At 36.0% G+C, this 18,190-nt stretch overlaps 1 long non-coding RNA gene across 1 annotated transcript in view; it reads left to right on the forward strand.

The window, feature by feature from the left end:
* LOC127482953 (uncharacterized) overlaps positions 1 to 18,190 on the forward strand; it is a 109,870-nt gene that overhangs the window by 68,566 nt on the left and 23,114 nt on the right. The window lies entirely within an intron of this gene.

An 18,190-nucleotide genomic window follows, 5' to 3' on the forward strand; every position in this document is an offset into this window, starting at 1 on the left:
TTTTTTTTGTTTTTTAGATTGATTGATTGATTGATTTGAAAATCAGAGTTACACAGAGAGAGAAGAGGCAGAGAGAGAGAGAGAGGTCTTCCTTCCAATGGTTCACTCCCCAACTGGCTGCAATGGCCAGAGCTTTGCCAATCTGAAGCCAGGAGCCTGGAGCTGCTTCCAGGTCTCCCACACGGGAGCAGGGGCCCAAGAACTTGGGCCATCCTCTACTGCTTTCCCAGACCACAGCAGAGAGCTGGATTGGAAGTAGAGTAGCCAGACTGGAACCAGCATGCATATTGGATGCTGTTACTGCAGGTGGCGGCTTTACCCGCTTTGCCACAGCACCAGCCTCCATTTCTGTTTTGATTTGATTATTTCTGTTTTGATTCTATTATTATTGTCATACATTGTAATTTTACAAATATTCTAATCCCATAAATTATTTCTATTCGATATTCAATTAGTCGTGTCCCATTCATCATTTTACTGGTTCTTTAATTTTACAATTCTTTTTAGCTTCCTGATCCAAGATGAAGTGAAATCACTTACTCATAGAGAGTATATTATTCATTCCACAGCATTTGTTGAGGATATATACTTTTCTTTTTTCTACTGTATTCATATTTGTCTGTGCCTCTGTCATTTCTTGTATGTTTTCTACATACTGATGTTTTCTGTATTTCCAATGCCTAACAAGTGTTTTGAAAATTGTTTTGCAATGAATAAATATTTGTAAGTTAATATATTTATTTAAGATTAAAAGGTTCTATGCTGATCCCTACATGGTGAAATATCAATACAACAGTAATATACATCATGGATATAGAAAGTATCCTTTGAGAAGATGGGAATACATGGTCACAATTTATCAACAGATTATCCTAAGTTCATTCCTAAATTTTTTACTCTTCCCCATTGGTTAAATGAACTTGTTTATCATTCTGAGATATAAACCCCTATAGACTACAAATAAATTAGTCTTAGGTTAGCACTTGCCACAGTTCATGTACTTGATTTTGAGAACAAAATTTAAAGCATACATAAAATCTTTTATTTTTTAAAGGTGTCATTTTTATTTATTATTTTAAAGATTTATTCTACTTTAAAGTAGCAACATATGAAAAGGAAGCCAAAAAGAGAGATATTCCATCTGCTGGTTCATGCTCAAAGTGACTGCATATATTCTCCAGGGCTGGGCCAGGATGAAGTCAGGAACCCAGAACTTCATCTGGGTGTCCCATGTGGGTGGCAGGGACTTGCATAATCCTCCATTAGTTTTCTAGGCACATTAGCAGGAAGCTCGATTGGAAGTGGAGCTATAACCATTCCAATATGGGACGCTGGCATTGCACTCTGCTACTTAACCTGCTGCAAAATAACACTGATAGCCTAGGGTACTATGTATGCTTGCTTGCTTTTTTTAATTTAACAGATGATGAGAGATTCAATCTGATTTTTTATCATGGCTGTTTTGCCTAAAGATGTTCCTTTACCATTTCTAACAGTAAATAATTTTCTCAATTTTTTTGTGAAATTAATTTCACTTTTTAAAGTATATTTATGCATTTTTAGTTCATTTTAAACACATAAACACAAAGAGAGAGAGAAAAAAAGGGAGAGAGAGAGAGAGAGAGAGAGAGAGAACCTGTCTTCCACCTGCTGGTTCATTCCTCAAGTGCTTGAAACAGCGAGAGATGGCCAAACCAAAGCCAGGGGTCAGAAACTCCACCTGATTGTTCTCTGCAGGTGGCAGAGACAGAGTGCTGGGGCTAGCATCTGCTGCTCCCAGGGTATGCACCAGCAGGGAACTGGATTGGAAGTAGACACTGGCCTCAATCTCAAGCAGTCTGATTTGGGATGCTGACCGCCATTAGACAACTTAATCCACTACACCACAACACCCACTGCTTTTCTTTCTTTTTTAAAAATATTTTTGAGGTCACTATTTTGCTTAGAGTTAAGATAGAGTTAGTATATCTGCACCCCACATCAGACCACCTGTGGCCTGATTTAAATTTCCTATTAATTTGCACTCTGGGAAGCAGTGGTGATGAATCAAGTAGTTAGGTTCGCTCCACTCACATTGGACATCTGAATTGTGTCCTGGCCTTCATCCTGACATAACCCCAGCTGACTACTGCAGGCATTTGGAAAATAAATCAAACAATGGAAGCAGTTTTTTTGCTTCTCAAAAATTTAATGAAAAATTTAAAAAAATTCTCATTTATTCCTTTTTTCTTTTTTGGTTGAAGCTTTTATTTTAGAATTTTAAAGGTGCGACTCACTTGTTTTTTGGATTACACACAAATTAAACAGTGTGGGATAACTATAGTTACCTTTTGCAATTCATATGCTTCAATTTCTTTTGAGTTATTTTGTGCCAAATGTACAGTTGGATTGTCAGAAGTGGTTTTCTTAGTGCTCCTTTTTCACTATTAACGTGAGGCTTTCCCTTTGTATTTCCATGTCAGAATAAATCTCACTCCAGAGGCAGACTGCTGGTGCTTGCTGATCAGAAAAAGGCAGACGGAAGGTTGAGGGTGGGAAGGATGTCTCCATTTTTCTGCTCAACCTCAGTCCTGAGGTGGCTTTGTGTTCCTGTGTCTATGGGAATGTGGTACTCTCTATGATCTTGTTCTTTTTCCATGTTTAGGATATGCTAGTGGATGGGACTTAGAGAGTCTCCAAACTCCCACTAGTGGGAGAATGAAGTTATTTTTATGGTTTCTTCCACTGTCTTTTTTTTTTTTTTTTGACAAGTAGAGTTAGACAGTGAGAGACAGAGAGAAAGCTCTTCCACTGTCTTTAATGGAGTCTGTTGTCCTTCCATGTCTCCCTGCCTCACCCCACCCTGTGGCTCAGAATTCTTTTTTTCTGTAGTGGCTAAGGTCCCCCTTTTGCATTCCTGCAGTGGCAGCTGCTTTTCATCTTCATGCTTGCTGCATTTCATTGATCCAAAAATCTTCCTTGCAACCTCTTGAATAAATATACAAAACAAGTGAAGGATTAGGTGTGAAATCCATGGAACTTGTAGCTCTTGAGGATTCTTTGCTCTCAGATTCACCATACCTGATCTTTATCAGCCTGTTAGAAACTTTAAATGAAATCTCGTTATGGATTTGCAAGAGTCCAGTTTTCCTACTATGCCTTGATCTAGGTAAATGAACACTTAATGTTTCCTTGAAGGCTCTTGTCTGTCCTCAGGTTTTAGGCTGATCCCCTTGAGATTTTAGTTATAAAGTTATAAAAAAACAAAACCTGCTATGGCCTTGTAGATCATTTGGATTTTTTTAATGTCTGGGTGACAACATTGAATGCTCTTTCTATCTCTGTATGTCCTAATTGGAAGTGATATCATTTTGGATAAGAGGTTTGTTGAGATGAAAAGCATTACAGTTGTTGCCTGCCTTATACAATAGGAAAGTCATTCACACGTGTATTGGGCTACTGAAATTATTGCTTCTATTAGCGGTTATTTTGGCATTCCTTCTTTGCAAAGATTGGTCTTTTATTTTTAACGGGCCAACACAATATTTTTCCATGACCAAAAAGTGTGTGATCTGATGCTGTATGGAAAATGTGCTGCCTCTGGCATGGTATTATTAATCAGTAGTCTTTAAATTTCTTTTTATTTATTTTTTACTAAGAGGGTGGAAAATTAAATGGCTGTTCTTATGTGTGCAAAGACATCAGAAATTACAAAAACAGATATTTTATACAATATCACAGTGGGAAAACTGGTTTTACTATGTGTTCTCTTAAGATTTTACAAATTTTGTTTATTTTTGGAGCATTTCAAAATCTGAGCACAATGTTTCTTGAGACAATTGAGCTATTAATTTCAGTACATAAGATTCTTAATTCGAACATATCACAGTATTTCCTTTAAATTTAATTTTATCACTCTTGTTACTATCACATTTAACTTAATCAGTGTGAAAACTGCTTGAAAGTAGCTTATATAAAAATGCACTTTTGACTTGTAATGAATAAAGTAATAGTCTAATACACTCATAAAATGTTTTTTCAAATCTATTATGAACAACAGACAGATAATGTTCTAAATTTCCCAAGATGGGTCAAAAAGTTAGAGACAAAGTGACATTGAAAAATATAAATAGCAGCTGTTTATTATTAATGTTTACGGCCTCCCATTATCTTCTTTTATTGTCTTTATTAAGAATTGAACAAAGAAATAGGAATTTTTTTAAAAGATTGATTTATTTATTTGAAAATCAGAGTACACACAGTGAGAAGGTAAGGCAGAGAGAGAGAGAACTTTCATCTGCTGGTTCACTCCCCAGTTGGCCACAACGACCACAGCTGTGCCAATCTGAAACCAGGAGCCAGGAGCTCTTGTGGTTCTCCCAAGCAGATGCTGGAGGCCAAGGACTTGGGCCATCTTCTACTGCTTTCCCAGGCACCATATGAGATGCCAGCATTGCAGGCAGCGGCTTTACCTGCTAAGCTACAATGCCGGCCCTGAAATAGAAGTATTTTAAAATTAAACCATGTAATCACGCTTTCAAGCTTGGTAGTTTTTATAAATTAATTTCACTTTGTTGAGAGGCTATTTTATGACATGACATTGTTCCAGTAACTGTGGATATAGTAATGACTTACAGCAATTTTGCTTTACATGTCGTTGTCCAATTTTAATAAAAAATTTAATCTTTTTTGGCCATTGGAGGGTGAACCAACGGCAAAGGAGGACCTTTCTTTCTGTCTCTCTCTCTCACTGTCCACTCTGCCTGTCAAAAAAATTAAAAAAAAAAAATTAAAAAAAATTTAATTTTTTTTTTTTTTTGACAGGCAGAGTGGACAGTGAGAGAGAGAGAGAGAGAGAAAGGTCTTCCTTTGCCGTTGGTTCACCCTCCAATGGCCACCGTGGCTGGCGCGCTGCAGTCAGCGCACCGCGCTGATCTGATGGCAGGAGCCAGGTGCTTCTCCTGGTCTCCCATGGGGTGCAGGGCCCAAGCACTTGGGCCATCCTCCACTGCACTCCCTGGCCACAGCAGAGAGCTGGCCTGGAAGAGGGGCAACCGGGACAGAATCCGGAGCCCCGACCGGGACTAGAACCCGGTGTGCCAGCGCCGCAAGGCAGAGGATTAGTCTAGTGATACTGATTGCATTTCTGTAATAACTTTTGAAGTAACATCTTGATAGTAGGTACTCCATTTTGGAGAAACCAAGATGCCATCTTGAAAAAGCACCCCCACCATGAGATTTTGGTCTGAAAATATTATCTAAAACTCAGACAATAATAGTACTCGTACAATAACAGTATACTATATCCCACTTGGCAGAGCATAGAAACTCCCTAGCATGATTGCTCAAGTTTAAAACAGATGGGCTGCACCTGGATTAATGTTAAGGTTATAATTTTTCTATTATCAAGATTGTAATGGATATTAATTTTGCATAGGCCTTAGGTCAACTTGACTCTAGTAACCATCTATTCCCCCTCATCCTAGCAACCATGTATTACCCCTTCTGTCCTTGTGTTTTTTGCCTTTATAAAACCTGTTGCTTTAAGCTTCAAGGTTGAGAGTTCTTTAGGACATGAGTCTGCTCTCCACTGCAGGCAATAAAGGACCAGCAAATTATATCAATGTGTGGTGCTTCTCTGTACTCACTCAGGCAAAACACTTTCTTGGTGAGATCTCAGGTAGGATAGATTCAATGTGCATGTCATTGGGTTTTAGCAGTTGACTGCAGATTAAACTGCTATATCATTTCTTTATCTTAAGTAAATATTTTAAATTTGGACACCAATCAATTGTTATATGTATATATATAACTTTTCTCTAAAATTCTTTGGGAATAAAATATTTGTTTCAAATTCAAGTAAAATCTTATGCAAAGATTTGATCATTACTTGCCTATTTTGAGTATAAGGTAGCTGATGACTTGTGTGACTTTTCTCAGCACACCGTATTCACAAGGCAGTACTAGGTTTTCATCAATTTTATATGAGAAACAGGAATTCCTTACCAATTCTCGATTTAGGTTCCATTGACAAATTGTTCTGGTATGTTGGAGCCAGATTTTGTTGGCTTTGAGTGACAAATATTAAATTTTCAAAAGAATTTTTTGTCATTTGTGTCTTAAAATATACACAAAGGAGTATCTACACAATGAAGTATCTACACCGCCTACAGCCTACAGCTAAACTAAGCATCTATCAGAAAACCACAGCATTTTGCACTGAAGAATGTGGTTCAGGGAAGCCTCTGCTCATCAGGGGTCTTGTCTCATTGGGAGAGGGTACTGCATGCTTTGTTTGTTTATTTCTTCTCTCTACTCTTTACATCTTTATTACAAGCCTACAAACAAATTCTTTCGTTTAGATCCCAAATCCTGAAAAGAAATGTTTCTGCTTTTTTCTTCCCATATGATAGCCATTTCTTTATTCCTTTCCCCCCTTTCACAAAAGGGAGAAAATGTCATCTCCGTGATAGTCTATTCAGATGTAATTTTACTTCATTTATATACTTGGGATTTTGATTTTAGGCCCACCTGTAATCCTAACCTTGACGCAATGGCACTAAGTTCTTTCGTTATATGGAACATTGCAGCCTACATTCTGGGACTTTTTGTTTTATTTATTTTTTTGTTCTGTATGACCCAAGAACATCATTACATTCAAACTTTTCTTAGAAGAACTCGTAGAACTAGGCATATAGTGTAGAATATTCAGTTGCACCTTGTAGGAAAAAAATATAGATAGTATATTTAGCAACCCATTACCAGGCTTCCCTATACTGTTTCCTTCTCATAAAGGATTACACAGAACACATACTTTCCAGCTATGAGAATGCAACAACACATGAGAGTGAAATATTCCTCTTAAAGGAAGTTTGTTAGTGACTCAGTGCCTAGGTTTTTTCCTGCAGGTTTCATGATCTGAATGTGTTCTGGTAAAATCCTATTTTGAAATGCTAAAGCCATTTCCACTTAAGTATGCTGTTTGGGTGGGTTCTTCAAGAATGAGAGTAGTGCTAGTAGAAAACTCCCTCACTCACTTTCATGTAAGTATACAATGAAAAGTAGGTAGTTTAGTACCTGGAGAAGGCACTCCCCAGAATCTAACCATGTTAACACTCTGGTTTTGGACTGAGATAAATAAATGTATGTTGTCTATAAGCCACCTGGACTATGGAATTCCTTCCAGGTTCCTGAGTTAATTGAAACAGGGTGGTTTCTGTAGGTATCCTCTGCCTAACACATACAAAAATTCTGGAATTCCAAGAGGGATGCAGCTGTAGCATATGCTACATTTACACAAACACTAAAGGCACAATCTACCAGCTCTGTTATTTACAGAATATAGACAACACACCCAAAAACTAAGTTCCCATATATGCCAAGGGCCAACCTTGAAAACAGGTTTTTCTAAGAAAAGCAGTCTCATGCCTGCTATATTAACCCATTCCTGAGTAATTTGTCTCTAACAGTCTAATTATAAAATATTTATATGAAAATTATAATGACTATATATCTAACAATCTTTATATATTAAGTATAATCAACAAGTTAGAATTGTTTTTTTTTTAACTTTTACTTAATAAATATAAATTTCTAAAGTACAACTTTTGGATTATAGCAGCTTTTTCCCCCCATAACCTCCCTCCCACCTGCAACCGTCCAATCTCCTTCTCCCTCTCCCATACAATACACATAAAGATTCATTTTCAATTCTCTTTATATACAAAAGATCAATTTAGTATATACTAAGTAAAGATTTCAACAGTTTGCACCCACACAGAAACAGAAAGCATAAGATACTGTTTGAGTACTAGTTATAGCATTAATTCACATTGAAAAACACATTAAGGACAGAGATCCTACATGAGGAGTAAGTGCACAGTGACTCCTGTTGTTGATTTAACAATTGACACTCTTATTTAAGACGTCAGTAATCACCCAAGGCTCTTGTCATGAGCTGCCAAGGCTATGGAAGCTTTTTGAGTTTGCCAACTCCAATCTTATTCTATTGCTTTCCCAGGCCATAGCAGAGAGCTGGATTGGAAGTGCAGCAGCTGAGACTCGAACCAGTGCCATATGGGATGCCGGCACTGCAGGCGGCAGCTTTACTCACTATGCCACAGCACTGGCCCCTCCCGTGTCTTTCCTTAACTTTTTTTTTTTTCCTTAACTTTTAATTACAGTGATTTTGACATTAATTGTAGGTGTGCAATGCAAAATTGGTCACAAATTCTATTAAACTAGTTCATTAAATTCTCCAAGAGGATAAATCAAATGAATTAATTTTTTTATACTGAGAGATAATACACAATTCTGCAAAGCAGTATCTTATTGTGAAGGTTTGAGGGGCAATTTGGACTCTAGGGAATTTCTGGTTTATTCTCTAGCTTTAGGATAAAATCTCAGGGTAAGATTAACCCCTGCACTGTTGCCTATATCCGTATTTTCTCTTGCTCTTGTTGCCCTTTGGGATACCCAGGTTCCTGAATGAATGGTGTAGAATCCCATATACTTGGAGTTTTACCCAGATGCCTAGTTGTACCTCAAATTTGGAATTTGTTACCTCTTCACCTAGATCCTTATTCTTAGTTCTTTTATTTTTTTATTTGACAGAGTTAGACAGTGAGAAAGAGAGAGAGAGAGAGAGAGAGAGAGGGAGAAAAAGAGAGAGAGAGAAAGGTCTTCCTTCTGTTGGTTCACTCCCAAATGGCTGCTACAGCCAGCGCTGCACCAATCCAAAGTCAGGAGCCAGGTGCTTCCTGCTGGTCTCCCACGCGTGTGAAGGATCCCAAGCTCTTGGGCCATCCTCCACTGCCCTTTTGGGCCACAGCAGAGAGCTGGACTGGAAGAGGAGCAACTGGGACTATAACCCGGTGCCCATATGGGATGGCGGCGCCAGAGGTGGAGGATTAACCAAGTGAGCCATGGCACCAGCCCCTTAGTTATTTTCATATCTCAGTGCGTAGGTCAAGCTTGGACCTTTTTTGATATTCCTTGTTCTGCTTCAATAAACAAAACCATGGTTGACAATGTCAGAGATATTAGTAAATAAATAATACTACCACCACCACCATCATCAGGAAATGCCAGTAATGAGGGTCTTCTCAGAGGGCATTAAGAGATAGGCACATTCAACCCTCATACGAAAACATAATATTATTATTATCATCATCATTATTGTAATTTCTATTTTAAATATTTTAAATAGAAATTACAATAATGTAACTTGCCTACATTTATGCAATATAGTTTGTAGCCACAGAGGAAACAGGTAGACTTAAACTTCTATTAATTACTCTATTATACTACTAGTGTTAGACACTCGTGAATTTATTCTTGATTGATGTTCATATGTTCAATACATAAACAGATTTGTCTGCTCTGAAGTTCTCTATGTTAATAAATGAAGAAAAGTGTACTGTCTACTTATGAAAAAAAATCAATGTCTATACAAGGGCATCATTAGGTAGTTGTTGATTTCTTTCAGACACCAAAAACATAGCTTAGTGCTTACATTTATTGATGCCCTAGGGTAACTCTTTTTGGTTATAGCTATAATCATAACCATCAAAGAGAAGTGTACATAATTTTCCCCATAGTTTCAACTCCTATTTTCATTAGAATCATTGCTATAGGGCTTGAAGCTTTTCAGATCATAAAGCTGGCCTCTTAAATCAGAAACAGAAATAATTCTTCTGCAGTATAATATATGCTTCTAGATGTGTTCATCAAAACAAGGAATATAGTTGTTAAAAGGAGATTTTTTTGCTAATTTCATAGTACATTCAAGAGTTATATTTTCCAAAATTATAAGGAAAATTAATTACTTAAAATTGCAGTAGTTGAAAAGCAAATCAAAACTTTTATGAACTGAATGATGTTTTTTCATTGAAGAAATAAAGAAATTACCTGTCTAAGCATTGCCCTTTTCTTTATCATTATTTTTCTATCTATTTCTCAATACTGTGAAGGTAATATATTACAACAGTTAAGTCAAGCATCTCATTTTAAATAAGGGGTTTTATTTGGTAAAATTAGGCAACCTTTTCCTGTGTTTTGCAGTCTTGCTTGTACCTGAGAGTTGATTTGCTATAATGGACTTCTCTTCCACTGGATTGGAGTTGATATGCTGTATGAGTAGTAGTTCCACTGGCATGTTGTTGCAAAATCCAAGGTATCACAATAATTTTTCTGTATCACAGGAACCTAAATTAGCAAAACATATGAAAAATAGTATTTAGAATAACAAGAATTAATTTTGTAGGGAAGACACAATAAAAACTTTAAACAAATAATTTATTAGATAAACATACATTTAGAAACATCTTAAAATTTGGCATAAATAGAAATGGAAGGAAAATAAAAGATAGAAGAAATTTTTATAACTTTATTCCATGTTCCTCACGTATCATGCAACTCATCTTGAAATGGAAAATAAATGAAAACAAAGACAGAAATCCTTACTTAGATAATACTGTGCTCAAACTTATCCATGCTATTAGGAAAATAGTTTCATTTCCCATATATAATAAATTATCTAATATTTTCTCTAATAAATTATCTAATAACTTCATTTATAGCTTTTCATATGTGTTTCTTCATTTATGTTACTATTAATGCCACCATATTCAAGCTTGGTAACATCACCATCATAAAATTTCATATATCTAATGTCATATATAATTTCATATATATAATGTCACTGAACTCTTGCTATAAAGAGTCTTCAAAATATTCACAGAAAATACATATAGTCTAAAAAATATGACTTTTCACCAAAATAAAACCATGTTAGCTTACTATAACATGCATGTATGGACAGTGCAGTTGGAGGCACTAAAAAGAATGAGAAAACAGTTAACAAAACATGAATTCTGCTAAAATTTCAGAAACAGCAAACATCAAATTTACAGTGAAGCAAAGATAGAAGAAATGCAAAATCACTGAGGCCTTACAGAAAAATTATGGGTTTAGTGCTCCCAAAGAAATCATCAGTTTATAAATGGAAAACTCACTTTAAGGAGGGACATGATCATGTTGAAGGAGAAACCCACAACTGCAGACCTCTTAGATCAGTGCAGAGCTGGGAAGACATCAACCTTGTTCATGCACTAAATGAAGAGGACTGATGATTGACAGCAGAAGCAGTAGACAACACCATACACATCTCAACGAGTTCAGCTTAGACAAGTCTACCAAAAATTTTAAAGGAGTTAACTATTGCACTCAGATCAACTGCAGACAAGAACAGCACTTTTTTTTTTTTTTTAAAGATTTATTTATTTATTTGAAATTCAGAGTCACACAGAGAGAGAAGGAGAGGAGAGAGTGAGAGAGAGAGAGAGAGAGAGAGAGAGAGAGAGAGAGAGGTCTTCTATCTTTTGGTTTACTCCCCAATTGGCTGCATCCCCATTGTGCTGATCTGAAGCCGGGAGCCAGGAACTTCCTCCCGGTCTCCCACATGGGTGCAGGGGCCCAAGGACTTGGGCCATCTCCCACTGCCTTCTCAGGCCACAGCAGAGAGCGGGATTGGAAGAGGAGCAGCCAGGACTTGAACTGGCACCCACATGGGATGCTGGCACTGCAGATGGAGGCCTTACCGGTTAAGCCAAAGTGCCTTCCCCAAGCAGTACTTTCAGTAGACATTTTCAATAGGCAGGACCAAGATATAGACACATTTCTTTAAATAATTATAACAAGAGATGAATCATGGCATTATCAGCGTGATCATGAAAACAAAGCACAAACAAAGCAATGGCTACTGCTGCTTCTTTTCCTATTCAGCTATCTTCTGTTGCCTTGGAAGGCCATGTAAGATGGCCTGGGTCCTTGGGCCCTTGTACCCACATGGGGGACCCAGAGGAAGCTCCTGGCTCCTGGCCTCAGATTGGTACAGCTCCGGCCACTGTGGCCATATGGGGAGTGAACCAGTAGGTGGAGAACCTCTCTCTCTGTCTCTACCTCTTTCTGTAACTCTGTCTTTCAAATAAATAAAATAAATCTTAAAAAAAAGCAATGGCTACCCATAGGTAGCAGTGGTGCAGCGAAAGCAAAATCAAAGAATCATGAGAAAATGGATGGGGATGCTGGAAGTACTTTCCTCATTGACTTTTTGAAGGGCCAAAGTAGAATAACAACTACTGATTATAAGAATATGTTGAGAAAGCCAACATTGTTACAGAAAAATGCCTGGAAAATCTTTGTTCCTCTCATCAGACAAAGACAGCATTATGAGTTTTGATCAGCAATCATTAGGCAAACACTTTCCATGCTGATTTGGCTCCTCTGACTTTCTCACTTCCCAAACTTAAAATATTATTTCAGTTAATAATATAAGAAAGATTACATTGACCTGGTTGAATTTCTAGGACCCCCAGTTCTAAATGGCATATACTGTTGCTTTTAAACATATTTTGAAATTGATTAATTATGTTTGTATTTTTGCTTTTAATTCAATTTTGCACGAACTTTCTGAAGTCCCTTTGTACTTTCAAATTGTCTTCAGGTGGTTATTTTAAAAGCATTTGCTACATGTGTTTGTGCCTATTTGGATCCCTGTATATCCTTATTCTGATGCAGTGTCACTGATTGTCCCCATTCTTTGTATGCTGTTATACAAGGTCAGTGTCTCCAGGCTGTGTTCCTTTTATGTTTTCTTATGTTGTTCCTCAGATAATCTGAAATTTGCCTTTACTTTAGGAACAATACTACTTATTTCCTCCATGAAACTTAAGCAATTGAGCCATCTTTGTTGTGATTATATTTTCTCTGAATTTCTGGAGCCATCAACATTGTAAAATTTGCAACTGGAATTTTATGTTTTCTACATGCTTCATGTACCATATTACAACTCCAAATTAGCTATTAGTTTTAGAACATCATTTTATTCACTTCAAAGGTGTACTGATCACAAATAAATAACTACATATTTAAATAATCATAAAACATTCCAATAATGCACCCATCACAGTAATAACATTTCTGCTAAAATATAGTAGCATATAGCTGAGTTAAAAGGCTTATCAAGTATATCAAGTGTTTACAATTTTTAAAATACCACTCGCTTATAACTCAATACACATTAAATTAGTTACATCCTATTTCTACATTTATTCCAAGTACAAAGTAGCAAAATAGAATCCTGTGTTAAACTTTGAAAATTTTTATTAAGTTGCATATATCCAGAATGTCATTTGCAACAATAATAATAACTTTTAAGTTATCATGTTAATAAAATATCAAGTTCTAAAATTTTGCTTCAAAGGTTTGTGATTCATATATAATTTTGAGAACCTAGTAAGTTGTGGGCCTGCCCACTGCTTTCTTCTTCCCCAGATAGAATGCACATAAGTGCAAAATATATTTCTATATACTTTGTTATGATTTATATTGGAAATTGACTACTTTTCTAGAGCATATGATGTCGATTATAAACATATTCCTATACTTTAAGAGGCTTGAAATGGAAATAATGTCTTCTTAAAATGACATATACAAATTAGACAAGTAAAACCAAAAAAATCATGTTAATCTGGCTTAAAAGTATATCTAAATGAATAGGTTGCTGATATTTAAGTTGAGAACTACATGGGAATTTTGAGTTTGATTTTGAAATGGCAAAGCTCATATCATCTTTAATATCAGTTCAGTTGTTTAACTTTTCATTTTGATGACAATAAAAGTTATAACTAGATTCATAGAGACTCACACAAGTTTGTCAAATCAGAATTCCTACAGCTAAAGCAGCCAAGCAAAGGTTAACCTGTGTCAAGGAATTTTTCATTTTCTTAAGGCTCTTTGAGTCAGATTCATGTTAGATTATTTCCTTTCCTTTCAAATATGACATTATTCATGCTATTCCAGCCAGAAAATACTTAAGTCTACACTTTCATTTAAAAATCTTACAAAAATTGAGTTTCAAGTGATTCTGGCAGTGTTTTTTGATACTTGTAGATTTTTGCCCATTAAGAAACTGGCAGTACTTTGTGATTCCTGATTTCAGATTAGAAAAACACTCCAACTTCTGGGAATTTCAAACACTTGTCCCTGTTGACTCTCGCTTATATTTCTCATTAGCTTTGTAATGTCATCTCAGTCTCCTTCCGTAGCACCAAGGGTGAAGATGTGATGAAGAAAAGGAATGTGTTCATGATATTGCTCACAGGCCCCTCTGATGCATTAAACCCACTGGGCAGTGGGCTTCTCAGATCCTTTTCTATTTAGTGGCAGCATCAGATATAACCCAGGAAAAGATGAGAATTCCTCCCCACCTGTTCTGTTTGTACTTACAGTGACCATCTTAACTGGAGTCCTAGTAGTTTTGTATAGTCATGTAGATACTCTTTATTTGAAGCCTTATTTGCAATTTTATTCTTTCTCTGCTTCTTATAGATCCAAATTGAGATTACATAAATGATATTGCCCATTTCTATCTCACCCGGACCCTTTATCAGTTTGGTTGCATTATAGTTTTTGCTTTTTTGTTTTGGCCCTATTCATCCTTCTGATTACACATATTAAATGTTATGCAACCTCGTTTTCTTCAACTCATTTCTCCATATAAGATTACTGATTCAATTTGCTGTCATAATTTCACTAATTTTGTACAATTTATATCTGAAATATATGTTTATGTGTGTATACTTTTACCTTAAAGGCATTTAATAAGATATAATTTCTTTATCATTATTATACCCTAAAATGGCCCCCAAATCTGTTAATACATGTTTACTTAAATATGTATTACCTACACCTCTTTTTTTTTTTGACAGGCAGAGTTAGACAGTGAGAGAGAGAGAGAGAGAGAGAGAGAGAGAAAGGTCTTCCTTTTCCATTGGTTCACCCCTGAAATGGCCGGTATGGCCGGTGCGCTGCGCTGATCCGAAGCCAGGAGCCAGGTTCCTCCTCCTGGTCTCCCATGCAGGTGCAGGGCCCAAGCACTTGGGCCATCCTCCACTGCCTTCCCGGGCCACAGCAGAGAGCTAGACTGGAAGAGGAGCATAACTCTTGTACGTACTATAAAATTGACAAAAATCTCCTTTTAAATAAAAGCTTTCTTTAATTTCTAACATTCTCTTCTTCTGATAAGCATTTTCCATCAGTGCCCCTAAAAATGCTCTCTGATTCAGCCAAAGATTTTCTGAAGTCTCCATAGAAATGGCAGTTGAAATTGTTTTGAAAGATTTATTTATTTATTTTTAAACTTTTATTTAGTAAATACAATTTTCCAAAGTACAGTTTGTGGATTACAATGGCTTTCCCCCCCCATAACTTCCCTCCCACCTGCAACCCTCCCATCTCCTGCTCCCTCTCCCATTCCATTCACATCAAGATTAATTTTCAATTGTCTTTATATACAGAAGATCAATTTAGTATATAGTAAGTAAAGATTTCAACAGTTTGCACCCACACAGAACACAAAGTGTAAAATACTGTTTGAGTACTAGTTATAGCATTACTTCACATTGGACAACACATTAAGGACAGAGATCACACATAAGGAGTAAGTACACATTGACTCCTGTTGTTGACTTAACAATTTGACACTCTTGTTTATGGCATCAGAAATCTCCCTAGGCTCTAGTCATGAGTTTCCAAGGCTATGGAAGCCCCTTGAGTTCGCTGACTTTGATCTTATTTAGACAAGGTCATAGTCAAAGTGGAAGTTCTCTCCTCCCTTCAGAGAAAGGTACCTCCTCCTTCGACGGCCCATTCTTTCTACTGGGATCTCACTCGCAGAGACCTATCATTTAGGTCCTCTTTGTTTTTTTTTTTTTTTTTTTTTTGCCAGAGTCTCTTGGGTTTTTGAAATATTTATTTTATTTGTATGACATTTTTAAGTTTATCTGCCATTTACAGCAAAGCCAAGAATGGGATTTTTCCTTATTCAGTATTCTGAGGGTGGACTTTCACATTCTTTAAGAATATGAAGCAATGGTTTGTGATAGCTGAATACAGGTTCAGATGACTTGCATCTATGGATCAGTCACTCTGAGCTCTGGGGTCAACTACTATTTAGTGGAACAGTGATCGTTAAAACCCTCTCCAGGGACCTGTGGAGTTCCTCCCTGAGACTATTTCAAGGGGTCTGTAATGTCAAAACAATTTTCCCAATAACATTCAGATGGTATAGGCCTTTTTCACTTCCATTATCTTATGAGAGAAGAGTAGAGTTTTCCAGAAGTAGTTACATGACTTGATATTGCAACACAATCAAACAATGAAGAAGCAAATATGAAAATTCTGCTGCTTTCAATAGGAGAACTATTAGGAAGAATTGTAAAATAAACAATAAAGTGCTTCACTCTTAATTTTTTTTTGAGTTTCAGGAAGTAGAGAATTTTAAAACAACATATTAACATATAATGATTTTATTAATGTTTAGTTTAAGTGAAATAGTAAATGTATATTTTAAAATTTCTTTGTCATTTCTGTTTTTAAACTTCATCTATTTAAAAGACAGAGCAGCAGAGAGAGACAGGGTGAGAGAAATTTCCAATTCACTTGTTCATTTCCCAAATGGCCATAGCAGCCAGGGGTTGGGCCAGGTTTGTGTCTCATGTTGTTTGCAGGAGCCCCAGTATTTTAACCATCTTCTGCTGCTTTCCTATGCACATCATCAGGAAACCGTATCAGAAATGGAGCAGTGAGGACTTGTACCAGCACTCTTATATGGGAAGCTGGCAACACAAGTGGCAATTTAACCGACTGCATCACAACATCAGGCCCTATCTTTTAATTTCTGATAGAGCAAGTGTGGATAGACCCAGTTTGCAGAAATTAAATTTCTTTGAGATCATCAACATCTTTTAGGAATGTAAAAGGGTTGCTTCTGTGGAGGCTGCCTACACTTTTCTTAAATCTTGATGTATAAGCTTTCTTGTATATTCAAATGTTGAAAAACTCCCTCGGGATTTGAAAACTTGCTTGTAGGTACTCTGTGGCTTAATGATTTTTCATTTTTAGTTTCATTCTCCTGACTTCAGTGTTGCTGAGGTTTCTGTATTTACCTAAGAAAGTACATGTGTATACCTATGTATGTACATTAGAAGTTTGTAGTAATTGACATTGCTACAAATTCTGTATGTGACGTTTTATTTTTGATTTAATAGATGTGATAATAACCTCATGTCAACAGCATCCCTGATGTATTTGTTGATTTTTATTTTTCCTCTTTTGCTCAATCAAGTTCCAACATTGTCTTTGGACTCAGGTTCTTTCTTTCTCTTGCCTTTTAATTCAATCTTCTCATGCCATCAGCTTCTGGCAATCCCATTGATTACTGTCTTCTCCCTGATACATATTCTTTGCAGTAGGATTCCTAACCCTACAGTTAGAAGGCTATGGTGATTTCTAACTTGGAAGTCTCTTAATTCAGCTGACTACAGAAATATCTAATCAAATCACTTGGATTGTCTTTGTTGTAATTAAAAAGAAAATTCATGTATAACATGATGTATAGTTTTAATCATTTAGAATCTTGTATTTTCACAGATCGAGCACAATCATAAAAATCAACCTCAAGACTAAGAAATACATCACTACCAGCATCCTAGTATCCCAATTTGCTGATATCTGGTCTCTATTCTTGAAATAAAATTATGCACCTGTCCTCTAACAACATAGTATTGCATAAACATAAATAATTCAAATACTTAAAAATGCAAATATGTTGTTAGACAGCAAGTGCTTTATATATGTATATATGTAATGGATAAAATATCAATTATTTTCTATGTAGCTTATATGTTATTATATGCAATATATTACTATATATGTTATTATATATATATTCAATAATTACTCTAAGTAAAGACTTAGAGCAACTGTCCAGTATTTCATGACTGCAGAGATTTTACTGACTTAAAAGATTCTTTTTGCTTCAAGTAACTGAGTGACTGACTTGAGTTTTCACTTCACAGACAACAAACTATCTCTTCGAGGTTATACTTCAGCACTCATCATTTAGACCTTCTCCAAATTTCCACACTGCATGTCAGTATTAGCATGTGGTACAATGAATTGTAGTTATAGAAAGACCTTTATTTGTTCAGGTAATTTCCCAAAATATATTTTATCTGGTTTCCTAATAATTAATGTAAACATTTTCAAAAATGTATTTTTAAATCAAAAAGTTTTACTAGGAAATGTCATAATAAAACATGCAATCTTTATATAAATATGTATTTTGAAAAATAAAACATGAAAAGCA

Source organism: Oryctolagus cuniculus, chromosome 4 (genome assembly GCF_964237555.1).
Source record: "Oryctolagus cuniculus chromosome 4, mOryCun1.1, whole genome shotgun sequence".
NCBI classification, from domain to species: domain Eukaryota; kingdom Metazoa; phylum Chordata; class Mammalia; order Lagomorpha; family Leporidae; genus Oryctolagus; species Oryctolagus cuniculus.